This window comes from Lacerta agilis, chromosome 6, assembly GCF_009819535.1.
Source record: "Lacerta agilis isolate rLacAgi1 chromosome 6, rLacAgi1.pri, whole genome shotgun sequence".
NCBI lineage: Eukaryota > Metazoa > Chordata > Lepidosauria > Squamata > Lacertidae > Lacerta > Lacerta agilis.
Window position 1 is genome coordinate 71,536,471 of NC_046317.1, and position 14,171 is coordinate 71,550,641.

General features: G+C 43.7%; 1 non-coding gene across 1 annotated transcript; it reads left to right on the plus strand.

Moving 5' to 3' along the window:
• Positions 1 to 1,723: 1,723 nt before the first annotated feature.
• On the plus strand, positions 1,724 to 1,825 carry LOC117049320. Its single transcript, XR_004426949.1, has one exon. It is a non-coding gene; the product is annotated as a U6 spliceosomal RNA (small nuclear RNA).
• The last annotated feature ends 12,346 nt before the right edge of the window (positions 1,826 to 14,171 follow it).

Genomic DNA, 14,171 nt, shown 5'->3' on the forward strand with positions numbered 1-14,171 from the left:
ATAGCTGCAATAGGATCATGTGGTGTTGCTGGGGAAAGATAAATGTTGTGATGGACAGCCCAGTGTCTTTTATATTGCTCTGCACGCAGGGTGATCCTCCTCTTGGCTGCGTGCTTCGGATCACCCACCCTCCCCTTTATTTAGGCCTCTGCATTGACCTTGCAACTGCCTGTCATGGGGTCGTCTGCTTTTGAGGCAGGGGCCTGGTAGGAATTTTTCCATTTGGCTGATTGGCTGTTGCCATTTGGTTTTGCCTACTGCAGTAGCAACTAGTCACAACTTGTAAGGTTGGCGGTTATGCATTGGTTATTGTGTTGATTACTGGATGGGTGGTGCCCACCTTCACATTGATGATGATAATGGTGTGCAGGGAATTCTGTTAAAGGAATCCAGGGGCTGAACATGTCCCCAGCCTCCTTAACTCTCCCCAGTTGGCATTCTCCCGACGCTGACCCAAAGTCAACTCTGTCCCGGCGGACAGCTAGTCTGAACCAATGCCTACGCAACCACTCACAGAATTTGTATTTGAATAAAGTTGTGGCCTAAATTATTGCCAAAAACCCAAACAAATTTTATGTCTCCAGTGTGATTTTTTTGGGGGGTGGCTTGGGGACCTCGACACGCAATGCTAAATAAATCTCAGCCTGATCCCGCCAAAAGTATTAAGAAATTTTAAAGTGCATTGCGAAAGAGGCAGAAAACTGGAAGTCTTTTTTGCAGATGAAGAACACATTGGAGAAACTGCAGGAAATAGCATGGGCATTTGATGAGGGGAAGTCTATGCACAAAGAATCCTACTTGCATATGCATCTATGCAATCTGGAACCCAGGGATTTTGCTAATAAAGACGCAGGGGATCTCTTAATAGGCCAACCACTCACATTCCAGTTTTCATTTCCCTCACAAAGGCATGTTCTGTAGGGTTCTTCCACTGTTCTTCCTAATAAATGGCACAGCGACACAGTCAGCGAGAGTAGTGAAGTGCTGAAACACGACAAGACATGTTGCTTGCACGATTAACATCATCATAGATGTGTAATTTACCTAATTAGTTTATTTCATCAAGCAAATTGATTCCCCCCCCTATGTCATTTTTCTCAGTCCTGTTGTACCTTAAACTAACAAGAGAAGTATCGTTTTGGCATGACAGCTTTATTGCCTTCATAAAGGTACTAATATATAAATACAATTTGTACAGTTACCTATTTGGTAAACTTACTGATTTATCAAAGGAAGGAAGTAGGCTTGGGTGGTGTTTCTTTTCCTTTTCAAAAAGCTGTGAAAAAGAGGTGACAGCTGAGAAATTAACTCACTCAAACGAAGCAGAAAGTAAAGAACGAGTGGCAGCCCAAGGTATGTTTCCACTTAAGGCAGAGGACGATGGTAACTTCCTCATTCCATGTACAGAAGCTGGAGCTGAAACTTATTTCAGCACTGGTGATGGGATAGTGTCCTCCAGTACCCCTGAGGACAGCAGACAGGGATCTAAGAAGGCATTATTTTCTGTACTGCCCTGTATTCATTGCATGCACCACTGTTTCCGCTCCACTGCAGTTTGCCTTCCATCAAAAGTTACATTATTCATTTCACTGTCCATAGTGGCAAAATCACATATATAATGTTGTCGTTATGTTATTCTACCCCATTCATTTCAATACAATGGAAACACAATGCAAATGGAGAGAAATGTAATCAATTACATATCGTGGACTGAAAGCAACAACAGCTTCAGCAGCACATATACTAAAATTGGAACGATACAGAGAAGATTAGCATGGCCCCTGCGCAAATATTGATTGTATTTGCTGGGTTGGTTTCTGTTCTGAAATAGGGATGTTTAAGCAGATTTTGTCATTTCTGCTCCCATATCTTTCTTTCTTTTGCTGGAATTCCCCAACGTCCCCAAGAACAGGTTGACTTAGAGGCATAGAGGAGGCAGCATTGCACACACAGCTGAGCCCACTACCTGCCCCTCAGCACCTGCCACCTGAGATAGCTGCTTCACTTTACCTAATGGTAGGGCTGGTCCTGCAAGGAATGGTGCCTCAACGAAATGCAACTGTACTTAATATTATGGACCGACATTAGGAGTCACGTTCAAGCAAGAAAAGCAAAGTGTAACCATACGTTTCTTTATAAGGTTCATCATTGCAGTGGCTTCCTCTGAAGTGGCTTCAAAAACCAGAGCTGTAAAGATGAAAGGAGAGACGTGTAGGTTTGAGCTCCTTAAATAAACTACACAGGGCAGTTTGTTACAAGGAAGGCCTGCTGTTTGATGAAAATTCCACGTCAAAGCAATCCTTAAGTAAGCCTGAAGCAGTTGCATGGCCCAAGCTGAATACAGCATAAGTGAGAGACATGCTCCACTTCTGAGCTGGCTGGAAGCACTTCTTCAGAGTTCCCTGCACAACAAACCTTTAACAACAACCTCATAAACAGAAAATTAAGGGGCTGAAGCTCTTTTGGCATGACAGGCAGAAGCTTCTGCTTAATTTTTTTTGCCCGTTTTCTTTTCTGCTGTTAAAAGCCCAGGAGCGGGGCCAGTAAAAATAAATAAATCAGCAGCCCTATCTGTCTGCAGTACTGGCATAAGGTCCCTGCTTAGCATCCTGTGCTGTGAAACCACAACAGCATAGCTGTTGATACACCTCATTCTAATTACTTACACTTATGTGCTGCCCCAGCAAGCTTTGGGATTAGGCTGGGAGTGTGTATGCGTCTGGGGGAGGCGATCAGCCTGATTTATTACAACCAATAGTAGCCCTGGCATGGGATCCCCTTATGCAGCCATCACAATCTTCTTCTACACTAGGGATGTTGGATGTTGGAGTTCCAAGGAAAATGGAACCGGGAGTGGAAATCGCCAGTGTTCATTCATCTGTCCTATGCCCAGAATGGAAATCAATCCAGTAAATATGATCAGTATTCGCTATTGCTGCTGCTGCTGCTTTCAGTCCATAAACAATACACCATTGATTCCACTTCCCAACCGCTGCCGTTACCTCCAATACTTTTGGAAGGCGAACTGCAGTGGAGCAGAAACTCTTCTGCATGTGACAAGTACAGGGCAGAATGAAAAATGATGCCTCCTTACATTTTGATTTAAGTTGCTTTGGGTCACATTTGTTGAAACACGTGCTTAAAAATGAATGAATGAATGATTATTACATTACTATTCTACATTGATTCTTTGTTCAACATCAGCATTTGTGCTCCTTGTGTGTTGTTTCTTCTGATTGCTGACTGGGTGTGAACATAACATGTTGGTGGAGGAAAGAAGCATAAAGGCAAATTTCTGAATACTAGTCATTTTAGCATGTTTGCAGCAAATATGACAGAAATTGACGTGTAGCATCCTAACAAATTTATTTCGCCATAAGCTTTCATGGGCTACAGACTTAGAGATCATTGTTCTTTAACATATGAATTTGGACTTTCCCCCTCAACAACTCCTGCAGCTCTCAGATTCCACCTGTGACGTGATCTATAAAACTCTGCTTTGCATTTTATAGCAGAAACATGAAACACAGAAGCATGCACCAGTTGCTATGATCTCTTTCTTTAATGTCTTGATCAGCTCTAGGGTAGTGTGGTGCTATGCAAGAATAGTGGCTGAGCGATGGGGCTACAAATCAGCCAGTCCCCGGTTTGAATCCCACTTCTGCCAGGAATGTGGTAGGGGGCTGTACGCAAGTCCCCTTTTCCTTAGCCTCAAGCCTCACCCCATCTGCAAAATGGAAGAGAATAATGAATTTCAATGGAGGTTGTTGTAAGGTTAAAACTAAACTTTTAAAAACTGCAATGGTAGCCATGTTGACCCATAAGAAGAAGATAAATAGGATGATTTCTTCATTACCTTACCTTTTTGTTATAATACAGGTGAAACTCGAAAAATTAGAATATTGTGGAAAGGTTCATTTCTTTTAGTAATTCAACTTAAAAGGTGAAACTAATATATGAGATAGACTCATGACATGCAAAGTGAGATATGTCAAGCCTTTATTTGTTATAATTGTGATGATTATGGCATACAGCTGATGAGAACCCCAAATCAACAATTTCAACTTGGGGGTTTTCATCAACTGTACGCCATAATAAATATGGTTGCAGGAAGTCTCATTGTTTTCTAGTGTCTCTGGTTAGTGGTGGCCCCCCTGTTGATCTGTGGGCTCTGGCAAGTGCCCAGTGAGGCTGACTTCTGACACCAGTATATCTTCTTGATCAGACTTGAAATTCTCTACTACTTTCATCTCCCTTCTACAAATGCAGAAGAGCAATGGGTTGAGAAATCCAGCCAACTGCATACTGGAAACAAGACTGCATTTTACAGAACATCTTGAGAAAAGAGTGTGGGTGTGGGGGGAACTAGGTTAAAAAATATTTAAACTCTGTGTCTTGAAACATAGTGGAGATGATATAGTAGTGCTCAGAGACAGTGTGGGGGAGCTGAGGCAGTCCTGCTGTTCCTCGCTAGCCAAATTTATTCGAGCAAAAACAAAACCAACACAAAGCCCAAAGATATCAAGGGATTAGTCTCCTAAATTAAACTTTCTGGAGCCGTTCTCACTTTGAAATATATCTATTTTCTCTCTCTTAAACAGGAGAAATATGATACAATACCGGGCGTCTTCTATCTCTTGGAGAAGGATACTTCACACAAAGTTTTCCTTTGACTGTAAATAACGTGTTCTTTGAGCCTGTCCTGTGCCTTCAAGAATTTCTACAGGCAAGCTTGGCTAAATATCACAAATACCCCTTATGCAATTGTTCTATCAGACTAGGTCCACCCTGGCTTTATATTAGGGAACTGGTGCTGTTACATTGGAATTATCCTCAGTGAGCATATGGAACCTTGTGTTAGGGGGCTCAGATAAACCCTCAATACATTGAAATAATACATTGAGAGAGGGCTTGCAAGTCCTGTGGGCTCTTTTGCTCAAATATCACAGGCACCAGCACCCCTGCCTGTTGACATGGGTTGTAGGGGTTCCCTGTGCATTCAGAGCTCCTCCAATATGTTTAGGGGTAACCTAGTGAGTCAGGCCTATTTGCAAATGATAATGATAATGATAATGATAATAAAATAAAATAAAATAATATTTACACCCTGCCCACCTGGCTGGGTTTCCCCAGCCACTCTGGGCAGCTTCCAACAAAATATTAAAAATACATTAAAACATCAGTCATTAAAAACTTCCCTAAGCAGGGATGCCTTCAAATGTCTTCTAAACATCAGATAGTTGTTTATTTCCTTGACATCTGATGGGAGGGCGTTCCACAGGGCAGGCGCCACTACGGAGAAGGCCCTCTGCTTGGTTCCCTGTAACTTAACTTCTCGCAGTGAGGGAACCGCCAGAAGGAATCTGTAACAGATTCCAAACTCCAGAAGATCATTGGTTTGTCACTATTGACAATTCATTTGTTTTTAATGAAACCTCTATATCTGTATTCTGTCCACAGTTTCACTGCATGGTGGGTTGTGTAGTCTTATGCCTAAATAAACAGCAGTTCTTGTGTGAGTATTTTGCTCAGTCTGGTGATTTTAAACGGAAGTAATGGCTATGATTAAGGAACTGTGAATAAGAAAAAGCTCATACCAAGAACAAACTTAGTTGGCCTCTAAGGTGCTGCTGGAAGGAATTTTTTTATTTTATTTTTTATTTTGTTTTAAGAGGGGAGAGTTATTAATGAAACAATACAGACAAGTATAATTGGTGACATGTGTGGAAGCAATTCCTGTTGGAGAAACCCAAATACATTTCCTTCTTCTGAGTTTCTAGTTAATGCATGTATTACTTTAAACCACCCAAGGGTACTGATTACTTTTTTTCTTTTTTTTCCCTTTCCCCCCCCCTTACTTTGTCGAGCAATTCAGCCAGTACTTGCTTGTGGCCTCCACCTATAAAAGCTGAGCTTGTTGAGACAAGATGCCTGCTATTTATTGCTTTCATCTCTACTGATCCTGTTAATTGCGCCTACATGAATAAAGCATTTGAACTCCAGAAACTATAAGTGATAATCTCAATCTACCGGTAATTCACCCAAACTGCAAGCGCTTCTAGCAATTCTTTCATTTCAGAGCCAGCCTGGCCATGAGGCAGCCACTTCAGGCAGCACATCTGGCCTGCCTCCTCCTCCTTCACACTTGTCTGCTACTGTGGTCTCCTCCTCCATGCCTGCTTGCCTCTTCCACACCCCCCACTGCCACCCATTCCTCCTCAGCCTCCTTTTACTTCCTCATCAACTTCAATATGTATGAGGGGCTGTACAAAAGATGGAAGTGGGGTGGATGAAGAGGCAGAGGCAAGGGGGAGGCTTCGGAGAAAGAGGAAGAGGTGGGGCTGTGGAGGAAGAAGTAATGGCAAGGGGGCAGCATTTGCTGTTTTGCCTGAAGCAGCAAAACATCCTGGACAGCTGTGCTTCATTCAGTTAAATAAGAGCTTTAGAAGGGGTATTGAGAAATCTTGCTGAGCCACCATACTATATCTATGTTGTTTCTGTGTCATTTGTTTCACACGGAGGAGAGTAAATGAGACGAATAGTAATACAGTACTCAGCATTTATACCAGACCTAGCTACCCTTTTCTAGTCTGGGGGCCCCATTGTCCCTCCTCTGCATGTCACATGTAAGATATGTTGGGGCCCGGAAGTGGGTGGAGGACACTCATACACACCCATACAGGCACGCACACACGCACACACCAGAACACAGACATATCACAAATATGAGATATGACTGCAAGTCCAAAAAGTGGAAGACATTCATTCACAATATTAGAGCTGAAGGCCAATATAATTTGATCCTTCAGATCAGTTTATCTTATAACTGGAGATAAACAACAGAGAGCACTGGAACCTCGCTGGAGCATCAACATAGACACTGTGCTATCATCCTAGGCACCAGGATGGCCACCAAGGAGTTAATTTCCCCCCACTGCCTATGAAATGACAACAAACCCTTGGCAACTTTCCCCCTTTCTCTATATAACACTTCCAAGCAATGAAGCTTGTATCTCCTAGTAATGCTTTAATTTGTGTTCTGTTGGGGAGAGGCCAAGATTTAATTGAAATCATTATAGTGTCTTTGCCTGAAGTAGCTGAGGGCTTGTAGTGGGACTGGAGGAGGTTACTTCAGAATAATTAAAAGAAATATATAAGGTCGTCATTGGGATCTGAGCAATTCCAGATGCCAGGTTTGGGCGGACGGGGGGAAGGTTGGATTTAATGACAACTCCTTTTAACATAAATAGGATTCCTTGAACAGCTACTTTTTGTATATAGTTATTAAACTTTGCCTTCTCTCCCTCTCACACACCTTGGGAAATTAACTTTGCTTTCTGTGTTGCTTTCAATGTGAAAGGCTGGTGAGTTCTAACAAAAGAACTGAGGATTCTTAGCTTTGGGCAACTTGACCTGGTTGCTATAATTCTTGCCTTAGTGACTTCCAGACTAGATAGTTCTACAGGGGGTTGTTTTTTTAAAAGTCATTTTCGAAACTTCAGCTGGTGCAAGAAGCCACTGCCCAATCAACTGGCAGAAACCAGTGTGATCACATTACAACTTTCTTGTAACAACTTCATTGGTAAGCCATCTCTTTCTGGGCCCAGTTCATAAATCCCTAAAATCAGAGATGGAGAACCTGTGGCCTGCCAGGTGTTGTTGGACTACAGTTCCCATCATTTCCAGGTCCTGATCATGCTAGATGAGGCTGATGGGAGTTGGAATCCAATAGTGTTTGGAAGGATACAGGTTCCCCATCCCTGTCCTAGATGATCAAGATCCTACACATCTGAGATTGAGATCTTCTAATGATGACTTATTTCAGGTGCAAACGTTTATGGATGCCAAGGTGGTTTCTGATTTTTCTAGAAATGCCTTGGAGTATTTTTAAAGTCTTTTCATTGGGAGGATTGCCCATCTCATCTCTGCTTGTTTTGAAAGTAGTCAAAAATGTTTGCGGTTTCTTTGGCTTTTGTAAACTTACCTTCTCTCCTGCCCTCTTTTGTAACAAAATTTAATTTTAGCTGTTTAAACTTGTATGCCCTATTTATTATTATTGTCATTTGAACTTGTATGCAACTTTAAGGACAGTTGCTGAAAAGCAGTGATAAATGCAAAGACAATCATTGTGCCTTTTGTGTTATTGCTGCCACAATTTATTTGTTACATACTTATTTATGTGTTAATTACAGTTATCTCCCACCTTTACTGCAAGGAGCTCAAGGAAACATGCATGCCCCCTCCATTTTATCTTACCGACAACCTTGTGATGTTAGGCTAAGTGATAGTGGCCCAAAGTCACCCAATGAGTTTCATGGCTAGGTGGGGGATTTGAACTCGCATCTCTTTGACCTTAGTCCAACACTCTAACTACTACAAGACACTGACCATATTCCCACTCTTCAACCACGGTGCTCTGTGGTAGCAACCCTAGGATCTTCCTATAGGAAGGGGGGGACAGAATATATCCTTTACAGTAGAGTGGGGTACCTGTGGCCCTCCAGATGTTGATGGACTCCAAATCCCATCATTCATGACCATTGCCTATGCTGGCTGAGAATGATGGGCCACAGTTTAGCTTCCCCTCTTTACAAGCCATGATCCCAGATATTTAAATCAACATGCTAATTTTATAGCTGTCTACTGCAATTCCAAAGGGTGGCAGTCCTCTGTAAAAACTGGCCTGCTTGTTTGGAAACAACACATAAAGCTGGCTTACCTTGCTTATGTTTCGTTTCTAAATTTGAATGCAAACTCCCTACAGCAGGCTTATTTCGAAGAATTAAGTTAACAGCAAATGCTAAAGATTTAGGGAATTGAAGCTAAATCATGACCCCAGGAATATAAGGAGGTTGGTTTCAGGAGAATTAGTCTAGCTGGCTAATGGGTGCCAATAAGGGCTGTAAGCTTTGTGTCAAGGACTTAATCTTTTAATTAACCGCTGAGTGAAAAGTAGCTTGGGAAATGCAATAAGTCAGATTCAGGTCAGATGAAGCAGAATAATATGGGGGCTTCGGAGAATTAACATACTAGGGAAATGCAGACTGAAAAGTCTCAAAACTTTTTATATCAGGCTGGTAGGAAACAATGGAAGGATTCCAGTTTGGATCTTGTTGAGAGTCACACCTGGCTGTTTCGTTTGGTTCTACCAGCTTTGTGTGTAGCGTCAGTTTCTTTCCATTTGTATTTTGCACAGACCTGCGCAACTTGTGACCTACCAAGTTGAAACACAGCACAACAGCCATGGCACTGAGGATTCAGTGGGGTTTTACAACCCTTTCCCCTACCAGTAGTTCTGCAGTTCAGAGCACAAGTCAATATCAAGAGCCTTTGTTGCAGGGTGGGTAAACTTTCTCCCCCCCCCCCTGGCCGCACAGCTTCATTACCTTGGGGGCAAACTTTCAGGGACTGCTTGCCAGTTGCTGTGTGGTGCAAGAAGCAAAGCGGTGCATTGCAATGTATGTAGTTCTTACCATTGCACTGTAAGCTACATTTTAGCCATGCAAAAAAATACTGTCAGGGGATTGTCCCCAGGCTCAGTGCAGGGTGTGGAAGGGCTCTTGGGATGCTACAGAGAGCCTCAGTCCCACCTGTCCAGTAGCACTTCCTCTTCCAACAGAGGAGACAGCGATGTCTCCAGTAGGGAGGGGAAGGCAGCCCAGGGAACTGAAAGCCGAGGCTCTGGGGATGTTGGAAAGACCCTGCACTCCCCTCATCCAGAGAGAGAGGAGACACGCCATTTCCGTCGCCCCAAATGCGTAGAGGTGTGAAACGAAAAGAGGGGAGGCGGGGATTTCATATACCGAAGCTCTTAAGTTGGGGTCAGAACCAGAAGGGGCCACTCCCGGATTCTGCAGACGGTTGATACAGACATAAACTTTTAAGCTCTGCACTGTACATAGTATGCACAATAAAACTACTAAAGGAACGGCTGGAGTTTTGCCTGGTTACTCATGAGCAACCATCCAAGGACCTTACACATACACATACACATCTCCCCATTCTCCATCTGGCCAACAAGTGGCGTCATCATAGTCAAAATGACACCTTCCAACCAGCACTCAAAATGGGCATGGAGCAGTACCAGTGACGTTTGTGGCCTGGGGGTGGGGGGAATCTCAAGGGTCAGACAGAGAAGTTGGGAAGCCTCATTTGGTTTCAGCAGCTGAGGTTCCTTATCTGTTCAGCTGATTCCTGTTAGGGTGCTATTATGGTAAGAGGCTGCATAAAGCGTTGTGGATCAGAAATAGTGCAGGCCTGGTTTGTCTATGTGACAGAGAGAAATCTACCTCACCCTGATGCTGACTGGCCAAACTGGTGGAGTTTACATTTGGTCACACATTGTTTCTGAACAGACCTCATCACATTGCTATAGTCTCTTAATTAACAGGCACATTGCATTCACCGTCATTGTGTCGTCATCATAATTGTTTATTAATCTGTATGCCAAAATGGCTTCTAAGCAGCAGTTTATAACTATAAAACAATTAAAACAGCTAAGAAGTCACAAGTTAGGTTCAGGGGAATGCTTGCCTAACCAGGTGTCTCTCAGGGAGCCGGTGGAATGCCAATGCTGATGGGGTTTGATCATGTCCTCCCTGAAAGAGGGCATGTGCTGTGCTGAGACCTGGAGACTGACCTCCTGGTTGTGGGTGGGTCTATTGGATAGCCACAACGCCCGATAGGTGGGTCCCTCGTTGCTGGGTGTAATCTGGCCAATGGGGGTGCAGTCTAAACAGTTCAACCCCTTGCACGTGACCCAGAGATTCTCTTTCGGCTTATGCAAACGGAACAACGAACAGCTCTCCTGTGTCCAGCCGAGAGACTTGCCTTTGACAGTTGTTGTTCGGTGATAATTTTCTTTTTAACCCCTTCCTTTTTCCCTGCTTAAGTTTAAATCTAATTCCCCCATGGTTTTAGTTATTCCCTTTCCCTATCCCTTCCCTGCCTCCGGCGGTTTGCCTTCCTCTGGTGGTGCTTGCTCCCCGCAGGGCTCTGAGTGCCTGAGTGCCTCTATTCAGAGAGTTTGCCACCTCTAGTGATTGCTGCCCACGGAGCTCCCTATGGCTTTTGCCTCCCTCGGTGGGGCTTGCCCCCCCACCGGGCTGAGCCCTTGAGCGCCACTGTTACAGGGAGCTTGCCGCTTCGTGTGCAGTCTGCTGGGCTGGCAGGAGGGCAGTGGAGTCTGGACTTGGACGCAGGCTCGGACTCCCCGACCATGTGTGCGTCTCCAGACGAGGAATGTGCTGGGAGGGGCTTCTCCCAAGCGGTGCGGGCGAAGGTGTATGTGGAGGCACGCCCATGGTGGTGGTGGTGGTGCAGCTGGGCATGAAAAATTGCCGGAAGCCCCTGACTTGAGCTTGCAGACCCGCATGCAGGAGGACTTGGAAGAGTTGAAGGCAGCTCTTCTTGGACTCAAAATTTGTGGTCACAGATGGCAGTGACGTGTGTGGCGAGGTAGCCAATGCCCAGCTGCCACCAAGAGGGCCAGGAAGCGCATCCAGAGCATAGTGGCCAAGAAGGTTCTGGCCTTGGGTGGGACGGTGACCCAGGCATTACCTTCTGTGATGCATCCCTTTACAGGCTTGATGGAGTTCATCTGTCTGTGATTGGGAGTGATTTGTGGGTGACAGAAGTGTCAGTGGGGTTAAGAGATTGGTTACAGGTGTGAGTGGTTGGCAGTGAGTGCAGGTGCTCGTGTGGCGGATAGGCACTGGTTCATGTGATAGGGATGTGAGAACGGTCTCACCATCCCTATGTGAAAGGTATTCCATTAAAGGAATCCAGGGACTCAATTTGGTTTGGTCAACCCCCGAGAGGGCGTTGTGCCTGTGCCTGAGTCCAGGGGAACATCTGGGGGAGTAAACAGAGTCTGTTCCCAGGCTTTTCACCTACCTCAGGTGTTCACCCTTGGCTGACCTATGATAGTGCTCTGGGTCAGTGCTACCTGCAACGGTGTTGGGAGCTAGTCGAACCAGAGCCTATGCAACCACTCACTATTCTGTAATCAATAAAGTTGTGGCCTAAATTCTGCCCAAAAACCAAAACTAAAATTTGAGTCAAGTGTTTATTTATTTAGGGAGGAGGTCTCTGGGTCTGAATAGGCAACTTGTATTTTAGAAGGGAGGGCATTTTACAATACTGGTGCTACCAGTTGCCACAAGCTGATAATCATCAGGGTGTGGCAAAGCTTTCTGGATCCCATTAGCTGCTCATAGCACCCTTACCAGGCAGTGAAGAGGTAATCAGGTCCAGAGCTATATAGGGTTTTGTTTGTAAGCAGCAGATCCTTAAAACTGGCTCGGTGGCTATTGGTATATATGCTCGCTGCCTGTAGCCACTGAGCCAGTTTTAAGGATCTGCTGCTTACACACAAAGCCCTATATAACTCTGGACCAGATGATATATATTGAGCACTTCTCCCCACTGGGAAACGCACATGTTCTTGACGTGAGCAAAGCTTGTGCATTTCCGTTCGGCAGGGAAAGGTGATGTGAAAGTTCTATTTCAGACTTAACAGATAAATGCTGAGAGAGAAAGTGTGATTTCTTTGCACTTTTTTCATAACCCTGCCTTTAAACTTTGATGGGGTGGTATGCCAAGGTGAAACTGACAAGAGGCTTCTCCACATTTTGCCTCCAGGGTAGCAGGCAAATACAAACTCAGCCCCATTTTATGGGTCCAGTGTTCACTCATCCATAATGTGCACAACAGCCAGATTTTTTTTTCCCCAGAGGGGGGAAGGGTTATAATGGTCCGATGATGCCAAACTCCCCTTCATCAAGGTAGCCCCCCATCCCAACGACCCATTATGTGTGGCCAGGGAACATATATTGCTATTGACTTTGAACGGTGACTAATTTGAGCTGAAAATCTGGATAAGCCCCAGGAGTCAGAAAAATAAACCTAGAGTAGGTGATATGGAAATTTGCTTTGAAAGGCATGCAAAATTAGTTTCAGAGAGATGAGAAGAAAGCTTAACTATCAAATATTGCTGTATACAGATTAACAGGTAGTAAATTAAATGTTATGAGGTATTGATATAGTGAAATGTTATGAAGTATTGAGCAGTTGAACTGGCAAACATAACACGTGGGGAAAACATCTCAACCTGGAAAGCCAGGGGCTCTCTTAAAACAATACATAAAAGACTGCCTTTTAAAAGTTTCACCATTTGCTTTAAGCCAGTTTCTGATAATCTGTACAGCCTGAGGGCACTCTCGTGACCATTGGATTCTAACGTTCTCACTATGCTAACAGCTGAGGCTTGACATTCAGGCAGAAGTCTAGCAGCAGCAGCAGCAGCAGCAGCAGCAGCAGCAGCAGCAGCAGCTAGCAATATGATGGCTTGGATTGTAAAACATATTCTCTCAAGTGGAGTCTTAATCCACGTAGTACTTTTAGGGGTTAACTTTTGTGTCATCTTTGTTTTTGACTTTTTCATCTTTAAAAAAAAAATGAAGGGAGGGTATTGGGACGCACTGCTGTTCTAATAATTTTACATGCCCAGAGGGCAGGCAAACCCCTGGGGTTTGAAGAGTTGCTAAACTAGATACCATTAATTTTTTTTTTTTTTTAAAAATGATTTTATAGGAAAGAACAAAGAAAAATACAAATGCTCCTGCTAAGTACAGCTAATAATATAATAATAATAATAATAATAATAATAATAATAATAATTGTTGTTATTATTAACATTTCTATACTGTCCTTCATCCAATGATCACAGGGTGGGTTACAATATAAGATCACAACAGTACATACCATAATAACAAACAAAGCCATACCCCCCCCCCAATTTAAAATGTCATAGATTGTTTAATTAATCAAAGGCCCGTCGTGAAGTAAACTGTAGGATGGCATTACATTTAAAAACTAGATACTTATATAAAGTAGGGTTCTTAAGTATCTTTGTAAAGAGGTTTTGACTGCAGTGAAAGGTTGCCCCTTAGCAGAGTAACAATTAAGCTATAACCATCATTGAGTGTGCTTAAATAAAGTTCTAGTTTTGTTTTCAAAGTGCCTCATCTTTACTTTGATTCTCTGGTTGAGGAGTAAGTGGCCAAAGGTTTTCATAGAATCATAGAATCATAGAGTTGGAAGAGACCACAAGGGCCATCCAGTCCAACCCCCTGCCAAGCAGGAAACACCATCAAAGCATTCCTGACAGA